We start from the raw sequence: 12,278 nt of genomic DNA on the forward strand, positions 1-12,278 counted from the left end.
AGGATAATTCCTTCTTTCAAATATTCAGACACTAATTAACCCAGATTGTCAGATTTATAGATCAAGCATGCGCCTCATATAACAGATCAAAATCATGCAAAGATACTATTATTCAAGCATAAAGATTATGACCCATCAATAGAACTTATCCTTCTTTATGCGCTAAGGTTCCTCCTTCATTCAGATCCAGATCTGCACCATAACCCAATCACAAATATTTCAGATCTAGCACTTATTAGATATTAAATTTATTTGATGATGCTTTGCCAAATTATCTCCTTCCTCTTTTATAGTCTTAGGCTTTCCACAATACCACGGTCCAAAACCATAGGATCAAAAAACTGTTGGACTAGAACCAACCATGAAAGTGTGTGAGATCAACACTTTTGGATGCAATACCACGAGCCAAAACTATAGGATCAAAAACTATAGGACTAATACCATGAACCAACCATGAAAGTGCGTGAGATCAACACTTTTGGATGCAATACCACGGACCAAAACCATAGGATCAAAAACTATCAGACTAATACCATGAGCCAACCATGAAAGTGCGTGAACTTTTCTCTTCATGAAAGGAACTTTTCTCTGCATGAAAGTGCGTGAACGTTTCTCTACATGAAATAAAATTTTTTCTGCATAAAAGTGCGTGAACGTTTCTCTACATGAAATAAACTTTTCTCTTCATAAAAGTGCGTGAACTTTTCTCTACATGAAATAAACTTTTCTCTGCATATAAGTGCGTGAAATTTTCTCTTCGTGAAAGGGACTTTTCTCTGCATGAAAGTATGTGAACTTTTCTCTACATGAAATAAACTTTTCTCTGCATAAAAGTGCGTGAACTTTCCTTTACATGAAATAAACTTTTCTCTGCATAAAAGTGCGTGAACTTTTCTCTACATGAAATAAACTTTTATCTTCATGAAATAAACTTTTATCTTCATGAAAGTGCGTGAACTTTGCTGCACTATAATTTATCATCTGAGATGAGTGGGTTGCCATCAAGTACAACATATGTATCATAATGCCAACGTTATTGTTATGTTTCCTCTGATAATATTGTTAACCCTTAGACTCCTATATATAGAAAGGAGGTTTTGTCATTTGAATCATCCAAGAATTGTTCATTTGTGTAATGTAAAGGAGGTTTCCCCCTCGAAGAGGCTGATTTTGAAGTCATTGATCTCTCTTTTCTTCTATTTTGTGAGTTGTTTTCATAACACTTGTCGAGCCTACCAATCATACTAGGATCTAGTTGTGGATTCGAGAATTGTCACTGTGTAAGGTTACAACAAAACTAGTACAATATCATAACACCAATCATGGCACTACACATCATATACATAATATTTATTGTAGTAACACCATTCACAAATCAACCTATGTAATTCTATTGTAATGAAAATGGCAGTAACACATCCAAATGGCATCAACACAACAAGCATACTTTAAAATATAGAAGCCAACACACTAACAATTTTGATCTCATCAAAAAATCTTAGTTTTATACTACATACTTGTAAACCCTTTGTTCTTGCATGACCAAGGTACCTTCTACAATTGTAAGCAGAAAAGTCAATCTACGTGATGTCTTGGTGCTAAGTTCTATCCACAAAAAGGACTAGTAATTTGTCTTCAAGATCAATCTTAGACAAGCACTATAAATTATGACAAGAAGGTTATAAGCCCTACAACTTCTATCAGTATCATTTTCCAAAACTCTGATTACTACCTTCTCTTCTCATCAAGAAATAATTGAAGCAGGCTTTTTGTGAACATTGAGGTGCATTAGGGGATTTTTGAGGTCTAAAATGGGCCTCCTAAGAAAAATGTACAACGAAAATAAAATTTATAAAGCCAAAGGGTTTAAGATGATGATTTCAACCATGGGGGATGATTCACCATTTTTGGAGTAAAAAAGTACAAAGATTAAAAAATAATAAAACTACTTTTTCAACTTTTATATTCAACTTATCTCCCTAAGTTTTTACTCAAATTTCGAGTAGGAGTACTCGTTGGATGCAAAATTTAATTCTCCATCCAAGGAGTACCCATGTTATATACTTTTGATGGACCCTTCTACAAGAAAAATGAGAAATACATGAAAAACATGATTGCAATCATGTTTTTTTCATGTATTTCTTATTTCTCATGTAGTACAGTCCATCTAAAGTATGCAACAAGGGTACTCCTTGGATGGAGAATTAAATTTTTCATCCAATGAGTACTCCTGCTCGAAATTTGAGTAAAAACTTAGGGAGATAAGTTGAAAATACAAGTTGAAAAAGTAGTTTTATTATTTTTTAATCTTTGTACTTTTTTACGCCAAAAATGGTGAATCATCCCCCATGGTTGACATCATCATCTTAAATGCTATTGGCTTTTATAAATTTTATTTTTGCTGTACATTTTTCTTAGGAAGCCCATTTTAGACCTCAAAAATCCTTTAATGCACCTCAATGTTCACAAAAAGCCTGCTTCAATTCTTTCTTGATCTGCACTTTTTGTTTACAAATGTGGTAATTAAATCAAAAAGGGATATTACAAGCCAATATTTCCAACGCTCCTTCCCATCATGAGGTTTGGGGAACCTAATGAGAAAAAATGGTTTCCCATCATGGGGAAGATGGTGTAATAGTGGGAAGTAAAAATTTGTGTTTCACCCTACATCTACCCAAGTTGACTATGTCTACCTATACTATTTATAAATTAAAGTGTGATTACAACATATTTCATGTTGGGTAGTTGATGAATAGCTTCAACCAATTATTATAACCATTGATTGGTTTGATTAGTTAGCTTCTATGGAGGCATCCATTATGTCATTTTTATTATTTTACAAATTTTTAATATGTGGTAGCTTATTAGCTTAACCATGTGCTTTGAATGGAAATGAATCGTCCATGGTTTTGGTATTCATTAGAAAAATATATTTGCTTAATGTTTATTTTTATGAAAGATGCTCTAGTGAATGAAGGCTTAAAAATATAGTACTAAACATGAAATATAGAAGGATGGATAATGATTCTATGCATAGGAAATGAAATAAGATGAATAAACTATAACTAAACTATCATCTAATAAATATCTCGGGTAACGTTTATATATGCAAAATCAAAAAGAAACTAAACAACTAGATATGTAGATCTTCTTGTTCAATCGTTAATTAAACCATATTCATATGATAATTGATTCAATTAAATAGTTAACACAAACAAAATTCACATATAACTATAAATCTTTATTCTTACAAAAGAAAGATAAAAAAAAATAGTGTATTATTAAATCATTAAGATATAAACATAAATAATTGAAATGATTCCAATAAAAAAAAAAATCAATAATAGTATCAATCTTGCTCTGCTTTGTTGAGACACAGAATCAAAATGGTTTAGTGCTTTCAATTAGAAAGAAACAATACAATAGTGTAACTAGGCCTTTTTCTTCAAAAGTTGAGAACCGTTGAGCTAAGCATCTACTTAAATAGTTTGTTTTACAACTATAAGGAAGGAAATTACTCTTCCTGGATTTTCTTAAAAATCCTAACAAAAAGAGAAAAATAGGGAGCTTGTTATGATGACGAGCCTGATTTGGAATTCTAATCCTTAGAAAAAATTGTTGTGAATGAATATTGCAACTAATTTCTATCTTTATAGAAGCACGCCCAATTATTGCAATGAATTAATTGATGGAGCAGTTGGTTATGAAGATTGACTAGAAGATTTCCATTGTTGACAAATGTCTAGAAGTTGGGTAAGCTTGGGAGGAGATTGAGGTTGAAAAATTGATTGATAGTTTTACATTTGAGTATCTAATATTGGTAACATATGAGTGATCTACTCATTAATTACCCTAGTTACTTTAAGGTGACTATGAGGCTTAATGAGAAACTCCCAAATCAACTCAAAGCTAACCATAGACAACTCTGCAATTCTATCCCGAGTTTCTATTCTATCACTTTGAACCTTAACTTTCAATAGTTTTTCCTCCAAGAGAGATTCTCCATCATCTTTTGTCATTAGTTTTGTTTCTTTAAGAGATAAGTAAATAGATTGAAGAACTGAATTAGAAAGTCTTTCTCCATCCTTAACAATCTTCTCAGTTGAGCATATGTGGGTTTTCCAAACATGGATAATTGTAGATTTCTAAATTTCATTGATTTGCTGCTTACGATTTTAGTTGCTAGCTTATTTGTGTAATGGAGAATTAATTAATATGCCCTACTACCTGATAAGATTGTTACAAAATATGGAAAAATTTGTGCCAGTAGAAAAGCATCCTAAAACTTTCTTAACTAACCATCGACTGATCAAATTTATCATAATTAACACATTGCAATCGCAAGGAAGCACATGAGTTAGGTTGATAGTAGGGTTGCATGCACCATCTTCTAAGGAGGAAGAGAATGAAATTAAATAACAGGAGAAAAAGAGTGAAGCTGAAGCATGGGAGAAAAGTGATGAATGAGCACCAAAAGTATTGAAGCAACACTAAAAAGTGTTGAAACAACACCAAAAGCAAGGGCAGTTCCACTTCCCAGGCCTCGTCGAAGAGGTCTTTGAATCAGGATTTTTATGAAGAAGGGTTGCACTGAAGGACCAGTGGATATATCTAATGGAAATTCTGAAGCTGTTGAGTATGGATGCCCTATCAAAGAAGAATTACCTCAAATAGAGGTTCCTGAGACAAAGGTGCCTAAGAAAAATATGTATGAAAACGTCCTTAAGAAAGAAAACCTTATGCAAATGAGGATAAGGAAGAGATCATTAAGAAAGGAATTTTGGGGGCGGGGAACCTGAGAAGAGAGTGTGATTAACTTTTGCACCATCAACTACCTCAGTGCCATAAGTCCAGGAAATTGCAGTGGAATCAAAAGAATCCAAGGAACTAGATGAACATCAAAGCAAGGGAAAGAAAGAAGAACTTATGTCAAAACAGGAGAGCAGTCCTTCATAGAGTAAGTCTGAAACTGATCCTTGTGTTCAACAAGTTAACAAATTGAAAGAGGAAAATGAAAATTTGAGGAAGCAACTCGTTATGCTTAAATAAAAATTTCATTTTAAGAAATAGATAGGATTGAAAACCCTAATAGAGGAGGTAGGGATGGTGTCACCTACTAATCCAACTAAAAAAAAAAAAAAAAATAATAAATAAATAAACAAATAAACAAATAAAAAATAAATTAAAATAAATAAATAAATAAATAATAAAAACAATAAATAAATAAGTAAATAAATAAATAAAAAGATAAATAAAAAAATAAAACTAAAAAAATAAAAAATAAAAAATTTACATGGGAGTGGACAAATACTTAAGGAGACATATTTTAAGGATCCAACCATTGTTTTAGTTGCAATTCAAGTGGAAGAATAGGATGAGGAGTTCTAAACCGCTACTCCATAAGAACTTGTTGATGATGTTGTTGTTACACGAGAATCAATAGTTGAGACCAAGTGGGATGGAGAAAATCAATCTGCTACTACGAAGGAACCTATTAATGATGTTGATGTTACACAAGAACCAACAGTTGAAACAGATTAGACCGAAATAAATCAAACTATTGCTCCACAAGAGCCTATCAATGGTGTTGCTAATCCACAAGAACCAATAGCTAAGATAGTGCAACAGAAGGAGGAACAAAATGAAGAGATAATACAAGAAGTTCTTGAGCTTTCCATTGTAACAATAATAGATACAAATCATCCAAAATTTAAAGAGTCGTTGAAATCAATATTTTTGCTAGAAGAGTCAGATAAATGGACACTATAAGGAAAAGACCTTCTAGCAAAGGTTCTTGCAGAAGCCCCTATAAAAATAGACCAAAAATATGTTTGTAGTAGAGGTGGGCAAATAATTTTTTTTGCAGATTTTTTTGTACGATGTGTCTAAAATCTACAAACTGATGCTTTACTATCCATACAAGCACCAGTGCTACATAGAAAATGGTGCACCATGGAAAATTTATTTTTATAAAATAAAATAAAAAACACGGTGCACTAAATAACTCAATGCACCAGTGCTTGAATAGTCGATAGCATCAGTCCCTGTAATGTAGTAAAACGACCTAGTGCACCCCCACTAAGTAGTACCACTATAGTTTTAAATTTCAAAAAAATATGTTGTTATTTCCCAATGATGCACCCTTGCTGTAAATGTAACAAAACACCTTGGGGCTTCTTCTAAAGAGCACAACTAGGATGTTTTAAATATTTAAAAATAGAGTGGTGCTATATTCAAATAAACAACTAATGTGGTACTTGGATTAGAATGCCTTGGGGTGTCTCAATAAATGCACCACGATAGATCTTTTAATTTAAGAAAAACACAGTACTCTTGGATCTATTCTTCACTTGGGCGGTTAGAGAAATGCACCGGAGGAGGGTTAAATAAACAAAAACCTCTTGACTGTAAATTTAATTTTTACCATGTATGGTGATGGAGATATCTTAAGCATTGATGCCACTCTTACCTCATGCAAGCACCCTAATATCGGTGCTTCTCTTTCTCACCATCCTTTCGCACCGTGCTCACTGTCTAACCGTCCAATTTTTTCAAACCATGGTAAAATTTGTTTTTCTTCATTATGTGTCCACAGTTCCTAAATAAAATAAATAAATAAATAAATAAGTAAATAAATAAGTAAATAAATAAAATAAATAAATAAAAAGCTAAAAATAAAAATAAATAAAAAATAAAAAATTTACATGGGTAGTGGACAAATACTTAAGGAGACATATTTTAAGGATCCAACCATTGTTTTAGTTGCAATTCAAGTGGAAGAATAGAATGAGGAGTTCTAAACCGCTACTCCATAAGAACTTGTTGATGATGTTTTTGTTACACAAGAATCAATAGTTGAGACAGAGCGGGATGGAGAAAATCCATTTGCTACTCCGAAGGAACCTATTAATGATGTTGATGTTACACAAGAACCAACAGTTGAAACAGATCAGACTGAAATAAATCAAACTGTTGCTCCACAAGAGCCTATCAATAGTGTTGCTAATCCACAAGAACCAGTAGCTAAGATAGTGCAACAAAAAGAGGAATAAAATGAAGAGATAATACAAGAAGTTGTTGAAGTTCCACTGTAACAATAATAGATACAAATAATCCAAAATCTAAAGAGTCGTTGAAATCAATATTTTTGCTAGAAGAGTCAGATAAATGGGCACTATAAGGAAAAGACCTTCTAACAAAGGTTCTTGTAGAAGCCCCTATAAAAATAGACCAAAAATATGTTTGTAGCAGAGGTGGGCAAACAAATTTTTTTGCGGATTTTTTGTACGATGTGTCTAAAATCTACAAACTGATGCTTTACTATCCATACAAGTAGTAGTGTTGCATAGAACATGGTGCACCATGGAAAATTTATTTTTATAAAATAAAATAAAAAACACGGTGCACTAAATAACTCAATGCGCTGGTGCTTGAATAGTCGATAGCATCGGTCCCCGTCATGTAGTAAAACGACCTAGTGCACCCCCACTAAGTAGTACCACTACAGTTTTAAATTTCAAAAAAAAGTGTTGTTATTTCCCAACGATGCAACCTTTTGGTAAATGTAATAAAATGCCTTGGGGCTTCTTCTAAAGAGCACCACTAGGATGTTTTAAATATTTAAAAATAGAGTGGTGCTATATTCAAATAAACCTCTAATGTGGTACTTGGATTAGAATGCCTTGGGGTGTCTCAATAAATGCACCACGATAGATTTTTTAATTTAAGAAAAACACAATACTCTTGGATCTATTCTTCACTTGGGCGGTTAGAGAAACGCACAGGAGGAGGGTTAAACAAACAAAAACCTCTTGACCGTAAATTTCATTTTTACCATCTATGGTGATGGAGATATCTTAAGCATCGATGCCACTCTTACCTCATGCAAGCACCCTAATGTCGGTGCTTCTCTTTCTCACCATCCTTTCACACCGTGCTCACTGTTTGACCTTCCAATTTTTTCAAACCATGGTAAAATTTGTTTTTCTTCATTATGTGTCCACAATTCCTCCCTTACGACCAAACGTTTAGGTAATGTTTATGTTTCTTTGTAATTTAATTTTTAGCCGATTAGAATTGTAAATTAGGTTAAAATTTCCACTATTTTTGAAAAAACAAATCCCTGCACAATGCATTTGATATGTTTGGCTCGCACTGATAGTGGTGCGCCCTATAAATTTACACGATGCAACACATTTCAATGCATGAACATAACATATCTTAGTCGTTGTGGTGTGTTTTTGAAATGAAAATGTACTAGGAAAGAGATAAATTGCATATTGGTGCGTCACTCTCGGTGTGTTTATATTTACCAAATGCACCGCAAAAATAATATTTAAAAATATAGCTATAACTCGGTGTGTTCGATAACCTGAACATTTTGTATCAGTGCGAAAGTTTATACATGCGCACCAGTGCACAAGTTTGATGCACCGCTATGAAAATTTAAATTTGTGAACCAGCAACATTGCTTCATACTTATGTGTACACCACTATCAGTGTAGTTATAGTTGGAAGCGCACCATATTCGGTGCATGACTATGTTTTGAGCACACCATTGAATTTTTTTAATATAATTGAAAATTATGTTTCCATATTTATAAATTCATATTTTATTTAATAAAAAAATTGTATCTTATGTATGAGGTTGATGTATTTCATATGTCAATCATGTAGTAGAGACATCAACAGAGGAAGCAGCAGCAGAAGCAGGAGCAGCAAGCGGACCCATATAATATGGTCTAACCATGGGAGGCCAGAGAGAGGGAGAGGAATTCATACCCTCGCCCTATTACTACAGTGACTCGAGCGCTCTTAAGGAATTAGGCCTCCTTAAGTACTATGAGAAGGCTACATCCCTGAAGGCGCAATCTGTCTTATTGACACATCTGATCCACTACTGGAGTGCCCAGGAGCATGATTTCAATGTTAGTATTGGGGCATGGTATAAGACCATTGAGGACGACATATACTTTATCACTAGTCTATTTAGAAGAGGAGAGGAATTTCCCCAGTTCCATGATGTCCCCCATGGGTTTGTAGCTGAGACTCTGTTACGTCCCTATAATACTATTGTATTCCCTTATTACTATTGTCATTGTAGCCCCTTATTATTATTGTTGTGCCCATGTTGTCCCCATATTGTTATTATTATGCCCCATAGAAGCCCACTATTGTTATTATTGTTCCCTTACATTATTATTGTTATGTTTCTCTGATAATATTGTTACCCCTTAGATTCCTATATATAGAAAGGAGGTTTTGTCATTTGAATCATCCAAGAATTGTTCATTTGTGTAATGTAAAGGAGGTTTCCCCCTCGAAGAGGCTGATTTTGAAGTCGTTGATCTCTCTTTTCTTCTATTTTGTGAGTTTTTTGTATAACACTTGTCGAGCCTACTAATCATACTAGGATCCAGTTGTGGATTCAAGAATTGTCACTGTGTAAGGTTACAACAAAACTAGTACAATATCATAACACCAATCGTGGCACTACATATCTTATACATAAGATCTATTGTAGTAACACCATTCACAAATCAACCTATGTAATTCTATAACAATGAAAATGGCAGTAACACATCCAAATGGCATCAACACAGCAAGAATACTTTAAAATATAGAAGCCAACACACTAACAATTTTTGCCTCATAAAAAAATCTTAGTTTTCTACTACATACTTGTAAACCCTTTGTTCTTGCATGACCAAGGTACCTTCTACAATTGTAAGCATAAAAGTCAATCTACGTGATGTCTTGGTGCTAAGTCAAAAAGGACTAGTAGTTTGTCTTCAAGCTCAATCTTAGACAAGCACTATAAATTATGACGAGCAGGTTATAAGCCCTACAACTTCTATCAGTGTCATTGCCCAAAACTCTGATTACTACCTTCTCTTCTCATCAATTGCATGGTTCACACCATCATTTTGAATCACTATTTCACAAAAGCTTCACCATTGCACGACTTGGAGCTTCATAATTTCAGAGATTTCTCTACTCATGAAACTCATTACACTACCCACTTAAGACTTTCTCTACTCTGAATGTGATCGTTTACTTCAAAAAATAATTATCTTTTTTTCCATCGTTCAAATCAATGATTAATTCTGTTGGGTCCCTATAATACTAGTGATTACCCCATTACTATTGTAGTTATACCCCTTATTTATATTGTTGTGCCCCTATTACCCCCATATTGTTATTTCTATGCCCCATAGAATCCCTCTATTGTTATTTTTGTGGCTTTATATTATTATTGTTAGGTCGGCTGGATTATATTGTGACTCCTTAGACTCCTATATATAGAAAGGAGGTTTTGTCATTTGTATCATCCAAGAATTGTTCATTTATGTAATGTAAAGGAGGTTGCCCCCTCGAAGAGGCTGAATTCTAAGGCGTTGATTTATCTTTTCTATCTTTTCTTGAGCTGGTTTCATAACATTTGGTATCAGAGCTTTGGATTCTAGGGTTTCACTGCTCCAAACAGGTCATCATGGCATTTTCGCTATAACTTTTTTCTGTGACGTTTCAGAAGTCGCAAGAAAAACTCATTTGCGAAGAAATCACGCTGAACCTTGGGTCTGAATTTCAGATCTTTTCGCGCAATATTGGCGGAGATATGATCTGAGGAAGTTGGTCTTTTTGCAGACTCCTGAATTACATTCAAAACAGGTGACCTGGGGAAAATCGTCATAACATTTGCTCTGGGGATCAGATTGAAATTTCGTAAGAAGGTACAGAAAGAGAACGGACTGTAGTGTCTTGTATGTGTGTTTCAGAGTCAAAGGTTGAAACTGTGACTCGTGGCACGTCGTACAAGTTCGCTCTACTAAACCAGTCTAAAAGCAAGTCACTGTGGTAGATTTCACATAACTCTTCCTTGGAGAATCCAATTTGGCTCAGACTTGTAGCATTGGAAAGAGGACGCAGAAGGCTACTACAGGTAGCAATTTCAGAACTAGATGATCCAAAATTACAGAGATACATAAGATTCAATATCAGGCTTCTATAAAGTGAAAAAAGGTGTGTAGTTGTTTTTTTTAATTTTTGTGTAAGCTTGGTTTAACAGAATTCAAAGGGCATAATAAGGCATTATTACCGGTAACTGATGCCCCGAGGAAAGAAAATTCAAACACCTAGTAAGGAACCTGAAAGCTCTAGCATGACTCATGAAGAAGATGAAGAAACGCTACATGATATATCAAAATTACAAGAACAAGTGCAACAAATGTCACACTCACAAAAGCTAACAGAAGCTAAGATAAGTGGCGTGGAATATAATATAAATGGCGTGGAATCTAAGATAAAGGGCATGGAAGCTAAGATGGATGATTCGAAGACAGATTTGAAGAGAGACATGGTAGATTTGAAGATAGATTTGAAGACAGACATGGAAGAATTGAATAAGTTGCTACAAGAAAGGGTCACTAATGGTGAAAAGGTAGTAAAGGAAACTCATGATGAGAACAAAAGAAATGTTAATCATGATTCCATAGACGCTAATGTTGGATCGAAGAATCACCATATTCCAAAAATCGATATGAGGAAGTTTGATGGCAAGGATCCCGCCACATGGATATTACAGATGGAGCAATTCTTCGATCTCAATAATGTGCAAAACGCACAAAAGGTATGTATGGAAAATGTATATTTGGAACCAAATCAGTTTGTATGGTATCAATGGCTTTGCTCTCGTAAAAAAATTATCACTTGGGCAATTTTTACAGAATAATTGATAGCACATTATGAAGATACAAAAAGAAACACTTTTTTTAGCCAATTGATAAGTCTCAAACAAAAGGGTTCAGTAATGGAGCACATTGAGGAGTTCCAAAAATTGAACATAAGGGTAAAAGATATTCCAGAGGAGCATAGGATTGATGTGTTCATAGGGTCTTTAAAGGATAATATCCAACATGATGTTCGCCTTTGGGAACCTGATTCATTAGAGAAGGCATTCAGGTTAGCAAGAAAAATGGAAAGCAAAATTATGGCAACCAGGAAGCATACCACTCACAACTATAAAGATGGAAGTGTTGTTGCCCCTAGTCTTCCACAAACTATAAGGTTGACACCACAACAATTGGAAGAAAAAAGAGCAAAAAGGCTTTGTTACAGTTGTGATAGCAAATACACTAAAGGTCATAAGTGTGCTGAGAAGAAATTATTCTACATAGATTGTGAAGAGGAAGAAGAAAAGGAGCAAGAAAGGTCAAAAGAAGAAGATATACTCCAGGAACAAAGCCTAGATGAAGAACAAATAAATCCGACCATATCTT

Source organism: Pinus tabuliformis, chromosome Q (assembly GCF_031772625.1).
Source record: "Pinus tabuliformis cultivar Carrire ecotype Pingquan chromosome Q, CPIR1, whole genome shotgun sequence".
Lineage (NCBI taxonomy): Eukaryota > Viridiplantae > Streptophyta > Pinopsida > Pinales > Pinaceae > Pinus > Pinus tabuliformis.